The sequence below is a fragment of the Capsicum annuum genome, chromosome 12, assembly GCF_002878395.1.
Source record: "Capsicum annuum cultivar UCD-10X-F1 chromosome 12, UCD10Xv1.1, whole genome shotgun sequence".
NCBI classification, from domain to species: Eukaryota; Viridiplantae; Streptophyta; class Magnoliopsida; order Solanales; family Solanaceae; genus Capsicum; species Capsicum annuum.
This window is the reverse complement of record NC_061122.1, coordinates 222,128,280-222,148,182: the sequence shown is the minus strand read 5'-3', so window position 1 is coordinate 222,148,182 and position 19,903 is coordinate 222,128,280.

The window sequence follows — 19,903 nt, the reverse complement described above, 5'->3', positions numbered from 1 at the left end:
TTTGGGCGATATCTTAATTTGCCGGAAGACAACAAATGCTTGTTTCCAAATGAAAATGGTATATGATCTTCTCAAGTGTAAGTTTATGTATGAAAACAAAGATACGATGGATGAGGTGTGGATAAATTACTGTGGCATGTCTATTTATTTTGGTTGGAAGGAGTTTGCCATAGTTACTAGACTAAAATTTTATCCTCCTTCTTCTTCTCAAGTTATACCTATTCTAACCCAAAAAAAACACCCCGCATACCCAAAAAAGGCAATTGTAAATCAAGTGATCGCGAAGACTTGGTGTCCCTTGTTGGTCCAAGATTCAAAACTAAAAATTTAATAGAAGCGTTGAAAGGTAAAAGACTTTCAAAGAAACACAAGAAATCATTGTGCTTGGTTTGGTTTGTACATAATATTCTTTGGGTGAGAAACATTAACAACAACAGATCACTTGGTTTAATAAAGCTCTCTGAGGATCTTGAGGCATTTAACAGCGATCCTTGGGGTTATGAAAGCTTCAAAATGATTTTCAAATATTTGTTAACTCCATTAACACCAAAGACAATCAACTTATAAGGCTTTCCATGGGCTTTCATGAAAAATATTTCTTTTATTATGTTATGATTTATTTTTTTATTAAATAATGCTTTTGATTTATTGGCATTATTTTATAGGCTTGGGCGTTTGAAGTCATTCCTTATTTGAGAGAACAAGTGAACTACTAGGAAGAAGTTTCCTGTCCAAGAATCTTGAGATGGTTGTCGGTCAAAACTGATAAAAATACAAAACTTCTTGATTTCTTCAACATCTCGAAGGATGTAGTACGTCTAATTCTAATTAAGTTTTTGTTTTAATTAATAATTTTTTTGAATGATCTAATCATCATTCTAATACATGTATTGATTTAATTAGATTATGTATTCATCGCTAGTTCTGATCAATCAAGAGTTGAAGATTCTATTATTTCTTACTTTACAGTTTGTGCAAACTTTATCAGACCTTAAGGTCATTGACAGAATAAAAATGGAATTGTTGGAGCAACAAAAATCATAAGAAAAATAATTTTGAGGGGTAGGCATGTTATTATTGATGATGTTAATGGTGATGGAGATGTTAGTGGTAGTGGTGCTATTATTAGGGCTAATGATGCTACTCTTACAGTATTAAAACAAACCATTATGAGTATAACGCCCCAAAATCTAGCTCCCGAGATGCCACACAGTGCTCCAAACTACAAGTAGTCCTGAGCTAACCCTGACTGCCTTTTCTTAAATCTGAACATCAAAATAGAGGAAAATATAAATGAAAAATCATAATATATGCAAAAAATTGTGTGAATCATTTGGATATATTTGAATCATACTAATCTTAAAAGTCTGATAAAGCAAATAATGAAACTCTTTGTACTAAAATAGAAATGTAAATACTAAATCTGGTACTCTGAAAAGCCTCTACTAGCTGAATCTAGAGAGCTATTGAGACATTCCCCAATTGACTCAACCATTTGAAATAAATGAAGGAACATATACTAATAATCTAAAAGTGTGAACATCTAAGTCCCCAAACTATGAGAATGCACCAACTACAGTAATGTAAAAGAGATTCTCGAAGATCACTCATGCTGCTGAGACTGAGCACCTGAACCTACATTATGAGACAATGTAGCTTATAGACATATATGTGGATCAGTACTTTAAGATGTACTAAGTATATGGGGATGCATACAATAAGTAACAATATCATCACAGTTTATAAAATCATGCATGCCAAATGTAAATGACTCACTTGGGCTTGGTAATCTGAAATCCGAAAGAAAAATCTTAAACAATAAAAAATGAAATCTAATTATTGTGAGTCATCACACTTAGTTCTAAAATCTGTATTTATATTCTATTTCTCAAATCACATAGGATAAGTGAAGTTTGAAAACTTATTCTGTATATCTTAAGGCTTCAAATCATTAAGCTGTTTTAATAGTAGGGATATCTTTTGGGAGGTTCTTCTAACTGACATACACCATGTGAGCATCCATGGAGTCCCACGACTGGCCCCTGTTAGATAGGGTTGGTCTACCCTTGCCATCGAAATAGAACATTCTAATCTGAGTGATCATAATCTGAGTCATCCAGGTAGATATGGGAATAATCTGATAATCTGTACCTACGGTGGCATGTAGTTCTGGGGTATGAAACCGTAGTAACCTACCCATCTCGGTGATAAATACTACTCCCAATCTCATGCTCAAAATTTTAAGAAATCCACTTTAGAATTTATACAAACGTATACAGAAAGCCAACTATGCTTTGCTTTTCTTTTAAATCTCAAGCATTCTGAAATAAAGTGGATTCTTTATCTAAAATCTGAAAATAATCTAGTCATGGGATTCTTATAGCACAAACAATATTGAAACAACAATCTTTAAATGGGGTCTATTGACCCAAGGATCAATCTCATATTAAAACATCAAAAAAATTATACTTCGAAATGTAAGCATTCATAAATCAACTTAAAATCTGAAAAATTCAACCATATGCATGGAAACATAAACATAATAATGTATTTCAACTTCTAAATCATGGAAAATCCCATAATCTTGCAAAGAATGATAATGGGTATAAACTCTAACTTGAATTTCATGAGAAATCTCAAAAATTGCAGTAAATTTATAATTACATTAATGTTTTGGGCAAAAGGATGAAAGAATTATCCTTGTTCAAACACCACATACCTTGTTGGATGATCTAGCTACTAGAACTTGAATCTTGGATCTTTATTGATGTTTTGGAGATGACTTCTTAAAGTTCTTGAATTGGGAATTCTAAATCTTGAATTTTCTTGGAGGATTAATGAAAAAATTGTTGATTTCTTGGGGAGGAAGTTTGATGAACTAGGGTTTCCTTTCTAGAGAAAAGTGATGAAATAATCATAAAGTGCCTTAGTAAATGATTAATGAGGTGTTTTGGACGGATTGTGGCCCTGGGGATTGACCAAATTACCCCCTTTAAACTTTTATACGAAGCTGAAAGACGTACATTTTCCTAACCTAGGTGGCCACCACGACGCGCCACTATCGCGGTGGCTTACTGAAAATCGACGAGTGGAAACTGGGCAGACTCTGCAATGCGGAGACATCAAGGTGCCCCTTTGGAATGCCATTTTGGCATATGGCGAGATGCGCCATTATCGTGCTGGACCTCTGGAAATTGAAAAATAGGAAATTGACCCTTTTTGCAATGCGCCATTATCGCAGAGGGCCACTAGAAATTGACAATCATCATTTAAGCCTGCTACGCGATGCGCTGGTGACCAAAATGATAGTGTTTTACTACTAGGAGTTAAAATAGCCATAACTTCTTACCCAGTTATCAGATTTATGCAAATCTTATATCATTGGAAAGCTAACTCAATTTCCTACAAAATGGAAAGTCAAAATCTAAGGAATTCCACATGAAATAAATAGTATTTATTTTGGGAAGCTATCCCTTAACATTCTAGGGATGAATTTAAGCTAGAAAAATCATGGGGTATTATAATGAGTATGATCATATTGGTTATACAAATTTTGCCCTACCTACGAAATGTTCTGTATGCAAATGTCAAGACTACAAGGAGAAACATAATATAGTGATTAATGTTTTTAATGCATAAAGTTCTTCTGTAAAGGAATTGACATCTAAGAGGGGTATCACTCCATCAAAGAGGATTTCATATCTATCCACTCCATTAGATACTATGGCTAAGAGGAGAAGGAAAGTAATTTTCAAGGCATAATCAAGCATCCAAAAAATCAAAATTGCAACTGCGTTGTATTTGTGTTGCACTATTGAGCAATGTACAAGGCCCACAGGATAGAAGGATGAGATGAAAAAGGTGAATGTATAATATCTGTTCCAACTCACAAATAAACACATCTTTGTTCCAATAGATGACACATCTACTGAAAATTATCAAACAGATAGATACTTCTATTACAATAATTAAATAACCTATTACATCAGATACAATATCTATTGCAACATATTTCTCGTTTGTTTAGAAAATCAAATAGATCTACATACCATTTTTATTTGTACCAACAATTGGCCTATCTGCTGCAACAAATAGGTCATCTGTTGGGACAAATTAAATTAAGACTTCCTATTGTTTTAGTTTTTCCAAACAGATGAGTCATATGTTGCAACAGATGTTTCATCTGTTGAAAATTACAATATAGGTCTTCCTCATGTTTTAATTTTTCCCAACAAATAATTCATAAGTTGCAATAGAAAGATAATTTGTTTGCTAAAATAGATGAGTTATCCTTTTCCATTTTTTTGTATCTCTGTGATTAGCATTGACAATTTTGTCTTTCCAGGAGGATGTCACAGTAAAAGATATTGACCAAATCGAATTTCATAGCACCAGATGAAGAACAACTTGTCCATATTGAGTAGATCATCTGCATCCATAATAACTTTTCTACATTTCATTTATTTTTTGAGTTATTTCATGTAATTTCTTAAGACTTCGATTTATTGTATGTTGTCTATGAATTTAATTTAATCCTTAGATTTGAACTTATTAATTGAAATAGAATACTAGATTCAAATATCACAAAAGATAATGCATATGTTACAACAAATAATTCATCTGCTACAACAGACAAAATATCTATTGGAAATTATCAAACAAATTTAGACATATGTCGCAACATGTAGGTCATCTGTTGAAATTTATCAAACAGGTATTTCTACTATTTTGATTTGTTCTAATAGATTACTTATCAGTTGAAATAGATAGACTATATGTTGTAACAGATTATACATCTGTTTCAATAGATAGACTCAGAAATATTTGCATAATGCAATAGATGACCAACCTATTGCAATATATTATCAATCTATCAGAACAGATAACTATTTGTTATAACAGATAGACAATCTGTTGCATTATAAAAAATCCAACTTTCATCAAACATAAAAAATTATCACGACATATAAAGTGAAGTGGCTTGAAATAAAAATTGTTATGGTGTTTGTGTTTCTACATCTTCTTCTTTATACACAGGCTCCAAGCGTCCAATGAGTACCCCATAAGCCCATACCTCTTTTCTGTTTTTCACAAAATTGTCGCACAAAGAGGTCATTGGTTCAGTAATTTCTATGCTGGTCAGCAAAAATTCGATGTGTACAAGCGCATACGACCCGCACGCTGCAGAGGTTTTATTTTTTATAAGGTACATGTCCTTATTTCGACCTTTAAAATTTCATGTTTTCTTTATCAACACTTCCATTGAAAAATGATCCATCAATTTACTCTGCCTCAACAAGTTGGGGAACAACTCCAACAGTGGCTGTATGTGGGTAAAAAAATGCCCTCAGGTAAGTTGTAGTCATAAACCTTAATCTTTTTCTCCTCTAATAGTATGTCAACAGCCAAAAAATGTTTGACGCCCACATTTATGATTGCAAGAATTGTCTTTCCATTGTATAGCTCTTTTCGTGTGGATATGACCCCTTCCCTCTAATATATTTAATCATATCTTTATCCCATTGGAACCTAGAAACTAATGAATCAAATCCTGGGCCTCCGAGAGTTGACTCTAGCTTAATGAGCTCATTTTACCTATCCATAAAATTATTGAAGAAGTTGAGTTCCATTATTCTATCGGTAGCATCATAAGCATCTGGGTACTCTAATTGCCTACCCCTCATAAGGCAGATAATTTCATCAACATACTGTGATATAAGAAGATAATTTTTAAATAGGTTAGTAATAGTAAAGAAGAAAAACATAGTGGAAAAATGCAAAAGATGGTCCATCTATTATAGAGGGTTCACTGAATCTGTTCATAGATTACCCAACTAATGCAACTTATATAGTAGATGGGTAATTTGTTGCAATAGAACCACTACCATTTGCACTAGAATACCCAGTTGGTGCAATAGAAGACACATCTATTGTGTAGAATCTTCTTTATAGAGTAGATTAGAAGGCTAGGTTAGGAAAAGTAAACTTACCTTGTCCACGTACCACTTACGCATATTTGTCATATTTTTGAAGTCTTAAGAGAAAAAGGTATGCATGATTTAATCTTATGCAGGTTTCTTGGAATTTATGGTCCTTCACAGATCCCTTTTCTATTTGGCACCAAGTATCGCGTATATGTCCACCTTCTTCAATGGCCCCTGAACTTCAACAACTTTTTGAGAGGGAGGAGTTGCAATTTTTTTTTGGTTCCATAGTGGAGAGTATTTGGATAATTTCTCTTTTCTTCCTCCTAACCGCCACTGTATGAATGTATGGATCATTCACCTTCTTGGATGGTATGACACCCTTTTTGGATTTAAATTCCTCGACAACTTTAGTGATAACCTATAATTTTTCAAAGAGCTTATCATGTCTATCCTTGCACTCTTTGAATTTTCAATGATAACATAAAGGTGAAGAGAGATGAGAGGGACCACTATAAGGGTAAGAGGGACCACTTTAAGGGAGAGACGGACTGGTGTAAGAGTGAGAGGGACCTGTGTAAGGGGTGATTTCAAACATATTTATTTTTTCTTGAGCATCAAAATGCTCATCATCATGACTGGCAGCAGCATCAACATCAGCATGGCTGCTACCAATATCAACAATCCACCAGTAATACCCCCAAAAGAAGCACTCGGATCTATTGTAGTAGGTTGGTCATGAAGAGCCTCAACATTAGGCTGACCTTGCCTAACTACTCCTTTTATGACTATTGCTCCAGCCAATTCCTTCTTTATTAACTCCATTGTTGGGTCTACTATCGTATCAACAAGACCTAGAGTAAGAAAAGAAGTTATCTCCAACTTCTGCTCAGTAGGCATGATCCATGGATGCACAACCTATAAAAAAAGATAGATACATTTAAATCATATTATAATTTACAGTCAGTTGGGTTACATGTTAACACAGACAACTTATGCAATAAATGATCTATCTATCACAATAGTTGATCTGTCTGTCGCAACAGATTAACAATATGTTGCATCAAATTACCCATCGGTTGAACTTGTTGCAGTAGATGAGTAATCTGTTACAACAAATGACCCATCTGTTGCAATAGATGGCACATATGTTTCAATATCTTTCCTTGAGTCAAATTATTTTACATTAAATAAGACGTATTGCATCATCTAGAGGGTTAAATAGACCAGCCTCCTTAATTCTTTTGTTTCTCTTTACCACCAACTACCTGAGGATCCTTAGATGATAAACCTCATCTAGGTAATCCTTGACCTATTTTCGGAGGGGAGGAATAGCTTCAAATGCCAACCCTAAAAAATATAAACAGGAAGCAAGCAAAAAAAAATCATAATAATTATTCAATATAAATTAACGGATGAGTAAACAAATAGTGATTAAATTTACCATGAAAGCCCAAGGAAAGTTGTATAATGTGATCATGTTTGGGGATAGATTTGTTAGTAATTATCTGACAGTCAAGTTGTAGCTATCATATCCCCTAGGATATTTGTTGAATTTCTCAAAATCCTCTGCAAGCGCCAACAAATCATATTCTAAGACTTTGTTGACGTCTCTTGCCAATATAACGGAATGGGCAAACCAAACTAAGCATAATTATTCCCTGTACTTCTTTGGTATGGTTATATCCTTGAGATCTTGTATCAACATCATGGCTTCGTAGCTACATTCAGCAATGTCGAACAACCCATTTATTTTTTCCTTCCATTTGTTGGTTTTGGTAGGTGGTCGCTTAGACAATGCCTTCCCTTTATTTGATGGTGGTGGTTTGGCTGTCCTGCTTGCCATGGACTTTTTACGGGGTATTTCCTTGATGAGAGGTTCTTTAGGATGATTGCATCTCAAGCCTGTCACTATGACAAACTCTCTCATGCCAAAACAAACCGGCATGCCACAGTAGTTAATCTAGATTTTATCCATATTTTTGTCCCCCTCCATCGAATCTTTATTATCCCCCATATACTTGATCCTGCACATGAGAAGATCATATATCATGATTATTTGGAAATGGGCAGTATGGTCCTCAGACAACTCAAGAAAGCATCCAAAGTAGATCTTCTTAAAAAGTTCATCTATGTTATCATTCTTTATAGTAATCCTAAATTCATCAAAAGGTTTCCCCAACTAACATTTAAGTACAAGATCACCAGTTAGTTCTGCAGGGCCATCTATCGGCATCGCAACTTGAAACCTATCAGTACTAATAGTTTTGACAGGATCATGCTGGATTTCTATCTTAATTCACACCCCATTGGTGATGCATTATCATCACGTTGATCATCATCTGCTTTCTCACTTTCTACTTCTTCCTCTTCTTGTTTATCATCATGTTGATCAACGTCCTCTTTTTTATTTTCTACTTCTTCTTCTTCTTTTTTATCTTTTTCTTCCTCCTCACTTTTATTTTCCTTATCATCCTTTATATATCCTTCTTCACCTCCCTTAACATTATTTTCATAATATTCCTCAGCTTCACTTTTCCCTGACTGAGATTGTTCAGGAAGTTCCTTCGAATCCATCTGTACTCTAGCCTTTTATGTTAGATATTCAAAAGTTGATCCACTTTCACTTTCTTTTCATTTGGAAGACATCTTTTAACTACAAATAATAGGAAAAAAATATATTACATTTGATGTCTGCATAATTTTTAAACAAAGGTAAGACAAATTTCAATAAATTTTTGTACGCTACATTACAAAAAAATATTCTAACAGATAACCCATTAGTTGGAACAGATGGGAAATCTATTTGAAAACCTAATTAATATGTCCCAACAGATGTTCCACCTGTTACAACAGATGGACCACCAACACTACCAACACCAACACCAACACCAAGACCACCACCAATAACACCAAGACCACTAACATAATCACCAATGCCACCAATACCACCACTAAGACCACCAATACCACCAACACCAACACCAACACCAAAACCAACACCAATACCAACACCACCACCAATACCCACAGTAAGACTAACACCACCACTACCAATGCCACCAATAACAACACCAAGACCACCGACACCACCACCAAGACCGACAACATCAACAATAGTCACCAATAATAACAAAAACACCATCCAATAATAGCACGACAGTCAATGAAACAATGCAACAAAAACTAGGATTTTCTCGAATTCTTCCTATGATTTTAGCATCGAAACTCAAAATTGTTAACTCATTCTTGAAGATAATACAACTAAAAGTCTTTTTTTATCATTAACAAAATAACCCTAATTTTTAGAATAAAGAACAAATGTAGAACTCTTCTCGAACCCTGTTACATGTGATGCCAGAGAAAACACCAGATACAAGCAAGAATGAAGTCAAAAATAACAACTATGTGGCTGGAAATGGAAAAAAATATCGATCTATTTTGAAGGGTTGAGCAATATGTTTAGTAGTTGTTGTTTGTATTGTCGAGAGAGAAAGAAAAGAGGGATAAATCAATAATTGAAATAATAAAATATTTTTCCTGCAAAAGGATGATTTGTATGGGTTGATTTGTATTTTAGAAAAGAATGAGAAGTTTTGAAATTGTTAATTTGCTCCGAATAGATCTTAATTATTTTTTTTAAAAAAATAATTTTTAACTGTTTCATCATAATAAAGTGTATTAAGTTCAACTGGAACACTGATGAATTTAGGTACTATCTTAATAATAAGTTAATATGAATCATCTCAACTCAGATTGATCAATTAACAACTTAGGTCAGGAGGAACGCGACACCAATATCACGCAATTGCAAAAACTCAATTGAAATTGTAGTTGACCCTATGAACTCATCTCTAGTTCTATCTAAATAAATTTAGGCATTATCTTAATAATAAGTTAATATGAACCGTTTCAACTCAAGTTGGAAGGAACACAATTCCAACATCACGCAATTGCGAAGACTCAATTGAAATTGTAGTTGACCCCATGAACTCATCCCTAGTTCTAGATAAATCAATTTAGGAATTAGATTAATGATAAGTTAATATAAATTGTTTCAACTCGGGTCGAGAGGAACGCAATACCAGCATCATGCAACTGCAAAGACTAAATTGAAATTATAGTTGACCCTATGTACTCCACCCTAGATATAGATAAATAAATTTAGGTATTATCTTGATAATAAGTTAATATGAATCATTTTAACTCAGATTGATTGATTGATGACTCAAGTCAGGAGAAACACACTACAATATCACGCAATTGCAAAGATTTAATTTAAATTGTAGTTAACCCTATGTACTCATCCCTAGTTCTAGCTAAATTAATTTAGGTATTAGATTGATAATAAGTTAATATAAATCATTTAAACTCAAATTGATCAACTGATGACTCAGGTCGGGAGAAACGCAATACCAATATCACGCAATTGCAAAACCTCAATTGAAATTATAGTTGATCCTATGTACTCATCCCTAGTTTTAACTAAATTAATTTAAGTAATAGCTTGATTATAAGTTAATATGAATCATTTCCACTCAGATTGATTGATTAATGACTCGGGTCAGGAGGAATGCAATACCAACATCATACAACTGCAAAGACTTAATTGAAATTGTAGTAGACACTATGAACTCATCCCCGGTTGGGAGGAACACAATGCAAACATCACACAATTGCAAAGACTTAATTGAAATTATAGTTGACCCTATTTACTCATCCCTAGTTCTAGCTAAATTAATTTAGGTATTATCTTGATAATAAGTTAATATGAATTGTTTTAACACAGATTGATCGATTGACGACTCAGGTCAGGAGGAACGCAATACCAACATCATGCAATTTTAATGACTTAATTAAAATTACAGTTGATCCTATGAACTCATCCCTAGTTCTCGATAAATAAATTTAGGTATTATCTTGATAATAATTTAATATGAATCATTTCAACTCAGATTAATTGATTGATGACTCAGGCTGAGAGGAACGCAACACTAACATCACACAATTGCAAAGACTCAATTGAAATTATAGTTGACCCTATTTACTCATCCCTAGTTCTAACTAAATCAATTTAGGTATTAGGTTGATAATACGTTAATATGAGTCATTTCAACTCAGATTGATCGACTAACAACTCAGATCGAGAGGAACGTAATTCCAACATCATGTAATTGGAAAGACTCAATTGAAATTGTAGTTGACCCTATGTACTTATCCCTAGTTCAAGCTAAATCAATTTAGGTATTAGCTTGATAATAAGTTTATATGAATAGTTTCAACTCAAATTAATTGATTAACGACTTAGGTAGGGAGGAACGCAATACCTACATCACACAATTGCAATGACTTAATTGAAATTATAGTTTACCCTATTCACTCATCCCTAGTTATATCTAAATCAATTTAGGTATTATCTTGATAATAAGTTAATATGAATCATTTCGGCTCAGGTTGATCGATTGACGACTCAAGTTGGAAGGAACGCAATACCAACATCACATAATTGCAATTGAAATTGCTATTGACCCTATGAACTCATCCCTAGTTCTAGATAAATAAATTTAGGTATTATCTTAATAATATGTTAATATGAACCATTTCAACTCAGTTTGATTGATTGATGACTCAGGTCGGGAGGAACGCAATACCAACATCACACAATTGCAAAGACTCAATTAAAATTGTAGTTGACTCTATGAACTCATCCCTAGTTCTACCTAAATTAATTTATGTATTAGTTTGATAATAATTTAATATGAATCATTTCAACTTATGTCGGGAGGAATACAATACCAACATCATGCAATTACTTAGACTAAATTAAAATTATAGTTGACCCGATGAACTCATCCCTAGTTCTAGATATTGATATCAGTTGCAACAGATTACCTATCTATTGTAAATTATCGAATAGACATTTGCATATCTGAGCTCTTGGAAATTTTCAAATTATCAAATTACCTATGTTGTAATTGATGTATGAGCTCTTGGAAATTTTCAAATACATAGTTATATCTGTTGCAATAGATGACATATCTGTTTGAAATTTATTTTTTTATTTTAAAGTAATTTCCTGTCCAAAAAAAAAAAAAGATAAAATACTAAGGCCGTAAAAAATATTTCTTGTATAACTCAAAAATCTCCTCTTTGAGTTGTCATATCTTGTTTTTTCAATGTCACCCGTCTCCTCATTCCCCTCAAAGTTATTAATGAATATTTAAACTCATCTCTAGAATTATCTCTCCTTCAGCCATAAATTAATTCATCTTTTTTTCTTTATCTCCTCTTTAGGGTTATCACAACCATCTCTTTTCTTCGCTCTTTTCTCTCCTCTTTCTCATGAGGATCCTTGCAGATATCAATCAATCTATATCTTTTCTTGACTAAAATTACTATTTTGATCCCCTTGCTTTTAACATTCCAGGTATGGTTTACTATTGCTCTTTCATTCTTGTCTTCTTCTTTACAAGTTATTTAAATTAGTTGCCAGTATCATTTTTTTTGCATGTGTTTTTTGATTTCTTTATTGTTAATCTTTTTGGTGGGGTTGGTGTTGCTGGAATGTGTAGTGTTGGTGTTGTTGATGATGTTGGAACAAATGGTGTTTTTTTATTTATGTTGATATTGCAACAAAAGGAGCAAATAATGGGACAAATCAAACCACTAGTAAGACTGGTTTGATTTATTCCAAAAGATAACCAATATGTTGCAACATGTCACCCATTTGTTGCAATAGATGCGTAGCTTGTTGCTATAGATGTGAAATATGTTGATTAGATGGGTAATATATTACAACAAATAGAAAATCTATTGTAAAAGGTTATACATCTGTTGCAACAGATGGGGAATCTTCTGTTGATGGGAAAGTTGTTGAACAGATGTTGAAATGTTTGTATTTATTCAATTTTGTGTTACATTTTTTAAAAATTATTCATACATCAATTGTAGTGTTCTTTTTTTCTTCTCTTGTTTGACATCAATTGTTTTTCTCTTGTTTGTAGATATAAGGAAGAGTAAGTTGATAAAATTTTGCTCGACCAACACAAAAGGCTACAAAAAAGTTGGGTTAGAAGGAATAAGTTGCTTGCAGATGAAACCACTTCATATGTAGAAGGTATGTATTAATGATCATGTTATCATGAAAACACACATAGAGTACACTAAATTTGTGAATATTTTTTTTCGCTGATTAAGCATTGATCATGCAAACAAGATATCTATAATTTTACAGTTAAGTTTGATAGGTCCAAACTGATAAGGCTGAGGGACCAATAATATGGTTACGATACACTATTAGGATTTAATGATGGTTGTTGCTCGTGTTTATATGTCAAGTTTTGTGAAGGGATCAAGCTTTGGTGCCATTATAAAAAGATTCAATAGAGATTAGACTAACTTTAAAGGTGCATACAACTGTGAGAAGGCCTTTGAAGCCTCCCATGGCTGCAACCATGAATGAAAATCAATATAGTTATTGCCCTAGCAAAAATTTATATGGTTGGGTTGCTCTGAAATTGACTTAAAATATGAGAAATCTGAATCAAGTACAAATATGAAAGTGTATCCAGTAATGAGAATTCTCCTATTGTCTCTCTCAAAGAAAAATACTGCAGCTGGACACTTTGTTAGGGAACTGCAACTAGATAGCGTGGTCGAAATGATCACCTACATAGAAAATAACAAAACACTAAGAAAGAAACTTTACGGGCACCGAGGGTTGAAATAATGTACATTAAATCAAGAAAACTTACCCTAAGAACTTCTAAAGTTAAAATAAGGAATCAAGTGAAGGCGAAAAATTCTGAATTTTAAATTACATCCCAGGTCTTCTTGTTTTTGTTTTCGATTAGATCCACTACTATTGACCTGATCGGAACCACAAACGATATTGAAAGGCAGATTGAGTATATTACTTTCTTAGAAATATGGATGTAATTGATTGTATTTTCTTGCCTTACCATGCTTTCAACGTATCTTGAAGAAGAACAAATGCTTTCTGTAGTATGTGAATCTGTGCAGTTGCCAAAGCTCTTGAAAATTATCAAATAGATGAAAATGTAAATTGCATCAGTGCTTTTGACATATTAGCAGCTAAGCATGGAAATGCACTAGTGCAATGTAAATTTTATGATATAAGTATCCAATTTTATTGTCCTTTGGCAAAATAAGATATTGCCCAATATTGTGGTTTGGCACAATAAATTGGATGCTTATTTCATGGAATTTATATTGCACCAGTGCTTTTCCATGCTTAGATGCTAATATGTCAAAAGCACTGGTGCAATTTATATTTCCATCCATTTGATAATTTTCAAGAGCTCTGACAACTTCACGGGATTCACATACTATAACAAGTGTCTGTTTTTCTTAAAGATATGTTGAAAGCATGTTAAGGCAAGAAAACACAATCAATTACATCCATATTGCTAAGAAAGTAATTATACTCAATCTGTTTTTCAATCTTGTTTGGGGTTTCGATTAGGTCAATAGCAGTGGACTTAATCGGAACCACAAACAAAAAGGCATGGGATGCAATTTAAAATTCAAAAACTTCCACCTTGGCTTGCTTCCTTATTTTAACTTTAGCTGTTCTTGGCATAAGTTTTCTTAACTTATTGTACATCATTTCAACCCTCGATGTCCTGATTTCTTGGTGTTCTGTTATTTTCTATGTATGTGATCATTTCGACCATGCTAACTAGTCATAGTTCCCTAGCAAAGTGTCCAACTGTAGTATTTTTCTTTGAGAGAGACAACAACTGAATTTTCATTACTGGATACACTTTCATATTTGCACTTGATTCAGATTTCTGATGTTTTACGTCGATTTCATCGGCCAGATTCTATAGAAGTTTCTTGCTTTCTTGCTACCCTATGTTTCCTCTTCAATTAGCTCTCAAATGATATAGTCTTTCATCAACTCCCCTTTCCCTCACAGGTATTCTCCTTCGTCGTATAATCATTTCCTTGAACAACTCATCCATATAAATTTAGGTCAGGAGAATTTCTATTGGTTTTCTGTTCCTGTTTGCTGCAATGAGAGGCTTTGAAAACCTTTTCAGAGTCCAATACACCCTTAAAGTTAGTCCAATATCTATTGGATATTTTCCATGACACCAAATATTGGTCCCTTCTCAAAACTTGAAATGCATAAACATGAGAAACAACTGTCATTAATTCGTAATAAGGATCAGCACCATCTTCATGGCCCCTCGGCCTTATGAATTCGAACCTATCGAACTTAATTGTATAATGCAGGATCTTGTTTGGATGATCAATGCCTAATCGGTTAAAAACTAAATTCACAAAATCATTGTACTTTATGTGCATTGTCCCGATGACCTTATCAGTAGTACATAACTCTCATACATGAAAGTGGATCCATCTGCACGCACCTTATTCTTCCTAGCCCATCTATGGCGACAGATGACTAACCTGGTGCAACAGATGACATATCTATTAAAATTATCAAACAATTATAGACATATGTTACAAAAAATGATCAATCTATTGCAACATATAACTTATCTTCTGGAAATAATCAAATAAATATATACATCTATTGCAACAAATTGTAAATATGTTGTAAATTATCAAACGGTAGAACATATTTTGCAACGGATTGCCCATTTTTTAGATTTATTTTAAAGCAATTCTCTTTTTGTTTTGAAGTACAATAAAGATAAAATGTTGTAATTAGATCAAGTTTTTTAATTTACATATTCGAAAAGTCACCAGTTTTATTTAATTAAGGGATGTAATTATTAAAAAAAGAGGTGAATAGTCGTGGATTTTTGACTAACCCATTCAAATTCAATCGTTTATAACTAGGTCCCTCCTTACTCGTTCAGTCTACTCCATTTCTAGATATGTCTGATCCAGAATTGGAAAAGGTGATTCTACACAACTCCTTGTGGAAACTTGAAAGGCAGATTCATGAACTCCAGTCGAAGTTATGTGACATAAGAGCAAGGCTGAAGAGGGCCCTGTAGCTGCCAGATGACGATTGACTGGTTGATAATAATATTTTAAATAATAATAATAATTAGGTTATATTTTTTCTTTTAGAGTATGTATTTTCTTTTATTATATCGGGTCTACCTAAGGGAGGAACCTAATGTATGTTTTGTTTTTTATTGTATATTTGTATATAATGGATTTTAAAAAATCTATGTTTGGTTAACTTTTGATTGTTAATTCTTATTTAATACTTAATTTTCATTCTATCTACTTCTTATTCTCAACATTTCGACAGTGAGGTAGGGATTGAGCGTTTGTTGCAACGAATGGACTATATGTTACAACAGATGGTTAATCTATTGTGACAGGTGGATCATATATTGCAATAGGCGGTTCTTAATAAAAAAGGATTACTGTTATTGAGAGGGTGAAAAGTCATAACTTTTCAATTATTTAATATGAAGAACTGTTGATAAATAAATAATAAGGAAATTAATAATAAACACAATTTATAACCATACAAAAACAGTTATTTAATTTTAATAATTGATGTTAATATTAAATAGGCGACAAGTCATGTCTTTTCATCATTTTTGTTTTAAATCTATTTTTAAATTTATTTATTATATAATAAAAAACTCACCATTTTGGATTAATTAAGGTATATGATGATTGTCAATAAAGAGGTGAACAATCATGACTTTTGGTCTAACACATTCAAAATAGTTGTTGAATCAAATTCTCCATCTGTTGAGACTAATGAATCAGTTGTTAGAAGAAATTAAAAAATCTCCTTTAATAGATGGTCAATTTATTGCAATAGACGGTATATATGTTGCCACAAATGGGTTATCTGATGCAACAGAGTATACAATCTGTTGCAACAGAGTATACAATCTATTGTCACAACTCAATAAAACAGTTATTATTTTATTAAAAGAAATGGTTATTGAAAAGGTAAGAAGTCTTCGATTATTTAATTGAGAAAAAGATTATCTAAATTTAAGAACTAATTAATAATAATAAGTTGAAAAGTCATAACTTGTCACAATAATTAAAAACTCACCATCTTGATTTAAGTAAGTCATTTCTTTTCACAGAAAATAATAAGAAAATAAATAATAAACACAATTTATAATCGTCAAAATATGGTTATTTAATTTGAGTAATTGATGTTAATATTTAATAAGCGATAAGCAATAACTTTTCACCATTTTTGTTTTTAAATCTATTTTTTTAATTTATATAATAAAAACCAATTTGGATGAATGAAAGTATATGATGATTATTACAACAGATAGATTATATGTTGCAACAGATAGATTATATGTTGCAATAGATGGTTGAATTATTGCAACAGATGGTATATTTGTTGCCACAGATGGGTTATCTGATGTAACAGATATACAGTCTATTTCCACAAACTTTTGTATACTTGGATTATTTTATTAAAAGAAATGGTTATTGAAAAGGTAAGAAGTTTTTGATTATTTAATTGAGAAAAAAGTTATTTAAATTTAAAAACTAATTAATAATAATAAGCTAAAAATTTATGACCTATCACAATAATTAAAAAGTCAGCAACTTCATTTAATTAAGTCATAACTTTTTGCAATCATAAAAAAGTCACCAGTTTGAATGTAATTAATAAAATGGAGGTGAACAATCATGCCTTTTTGACTAACTCATTAAAATTCAATCCTCTATAAATTTGATGCTTCTTACTTGTTCATTCAACTACACTCGATTTATTTCTTGCATCTTGTCTTTCATATTACATCTTCAATCACTTCCTCTTCAAAGACCAGATACCTTTTCCCTGACTCAGTAAGTTGTTTTCTTTTTTTTTTTCTGTAAATCTACTCAATTGGTATTACACGTTGTATTACATTTGAACTCTTTTCTTTACTTGTGTTTTACGTTTTTGGTTAATTCATCCATGTTCTAGATATGGAGGACATTGCTATTCTGTGCGACACCTTGCAAAACATCAAACGCGGGTTAACGACCTGCAGTGGGAGTTGGGCGCTGTGAGAGTAAGGATGCTCTGAGAGTTTCGCAGGTTGAGGAGAGCCCTGCTGTTGTCGGTTGTCGATTGGACAACTGACAATAATAATGATGATAATGATGATGATGATGATAATTAGGTTATGTTTTTTCTTTTAGAGTATATATTTATATTTTTATTTATATCCGATCTAACTACCTAATGTATTTTGTTTTTGTTTAATAAAAAATTATTGTTTCTATCTATTTCTTATTCTCAACAAATATGTTGATGATTGGACGTAAGGAAAAATTTGTAATCTAGTAGTAATAGCAAGAGTTTTGAGTTCTTTGAACAGATGGACCATCTGTTGAAACATATTTGCATCTGTTTGTGACCTTAAGACTTATTTGTATCACGAATATGGATCCATGTGGTGGGAGTGGGGGAGTGATTAAGCTTTTGAAAATCCTAAGCAAAAAGGTACACAAAATTACTTGATATTATTTTTATCTTCTCCAATATATGTCAAGCGTACTCACCCTAAAATAGAAATAAAATATTTAATGTGCATTACATGCTAAGTAAATGTGGATGTGCAGGATGGGTAGGTACACCTTTAAGTTACTCTATTTAATAAATAGATTCTCATCATTTTTCTTCATCTCAGGATCTTGAATTTTTCATTCACTCAAATCATTCTTACTAAGCATTCTCTCTCTCTGACTCTCTCTCTTTAAACATATCTCTATAACATTCCTTTACGAACATCAACGATCGATAGTTGAGTCCGTCACTATCATTTTTGCCAGTAGCAGGTAAGGTAATGTTCTCTCAAGTATCTTAAACCTATTTCTTTCTCCTATTCCTTCTCTCTCTCTGGCCTCTTCTCTGACTGGTCACTACCATCTCCATCAATACCCCATATTTTTCACCAAGACAGAAACTAATTCCACTATTAGAATCGATGATCCGGCAATGACCAAGAAACAGTGGTAACCCAAATCCAATTTTTCAAAGGCATTCTAGTGAAGATACAGAGGTAGTACTCTGACACCAAATTTTACCGGCAGATCATGGTGTACACTTTTAAGTGGCCAGTTTATTTTCTAACATTCAAGTTCAGGGTCAATATTAATAGTAAGTAAAGGCAGTGGCAGCAATATTCTTCCGACCAATTTCTCCACCAACTTTTCAGAATCCGATGAAACGAGAAAGAAAACATCCTCACTTTATCTTCTCATAGGATTAGGTGCACTCATTTCATATCTTCTAGTTTATCTGGTCTAGGTTCTTGATTAATTAAAGGTGGATACATCCTGCATCTTTGATACCTATTTCTTAGTCCTTTCTCTCTTGATTTATTGTCTGTTATCTTGACTGCTCTAGTGGGATTATTGGTTTTTATTCCTCTTTTACTGAGTAGGAGTTAGTTGAGACTAGTATATCTATTTACTACTGTATGTGTTGGTATTTTCTACTTGTATTGGGGTTACTTTCTAAAGTTGACCAGAGTTGTTATGACCGGTATAGTTCTTGTTATTGATTGTTGTTTGTCAAACTTGTGTTATAGTTTATTGGTTTTGTGGTCCTGGGTGTACATGGTTGTTTCTTGGTTTTTCCTATAGATTTATCTCATTATTCCCTTTGTGTCTTTTTAGTCTTTCCTATTTGTTTTCTAGCCCTGCCAATTTGTATGTTTTTTTCTCATCTCTTTTTAAGTAGCATCTATGGAGGACGTCTATTCTAGATCAAGGATAGGTTGGGGCCAGGATTAGGGTCAAGGGTAAGGGCAGGGTCTGGGTTATAGGTTAGGGGCATATCTAGGATTGAGTTTGGGGTTAGAGGTTAAGGGTAGTAGGGTTAGGGAGAATCCAAGTTGAGAATTGGGTCTTACAACATAAAGACTCTTTAAGGTAAGTCCATAAAGCTCATGAAGATTCTTAGGAAGAGGAGGATTAGTATAGCTTGTGTCCAAGAAACCAAATGGGTAGACTCTATGGTGAGGGATGTGGGACGAGTATAAGTT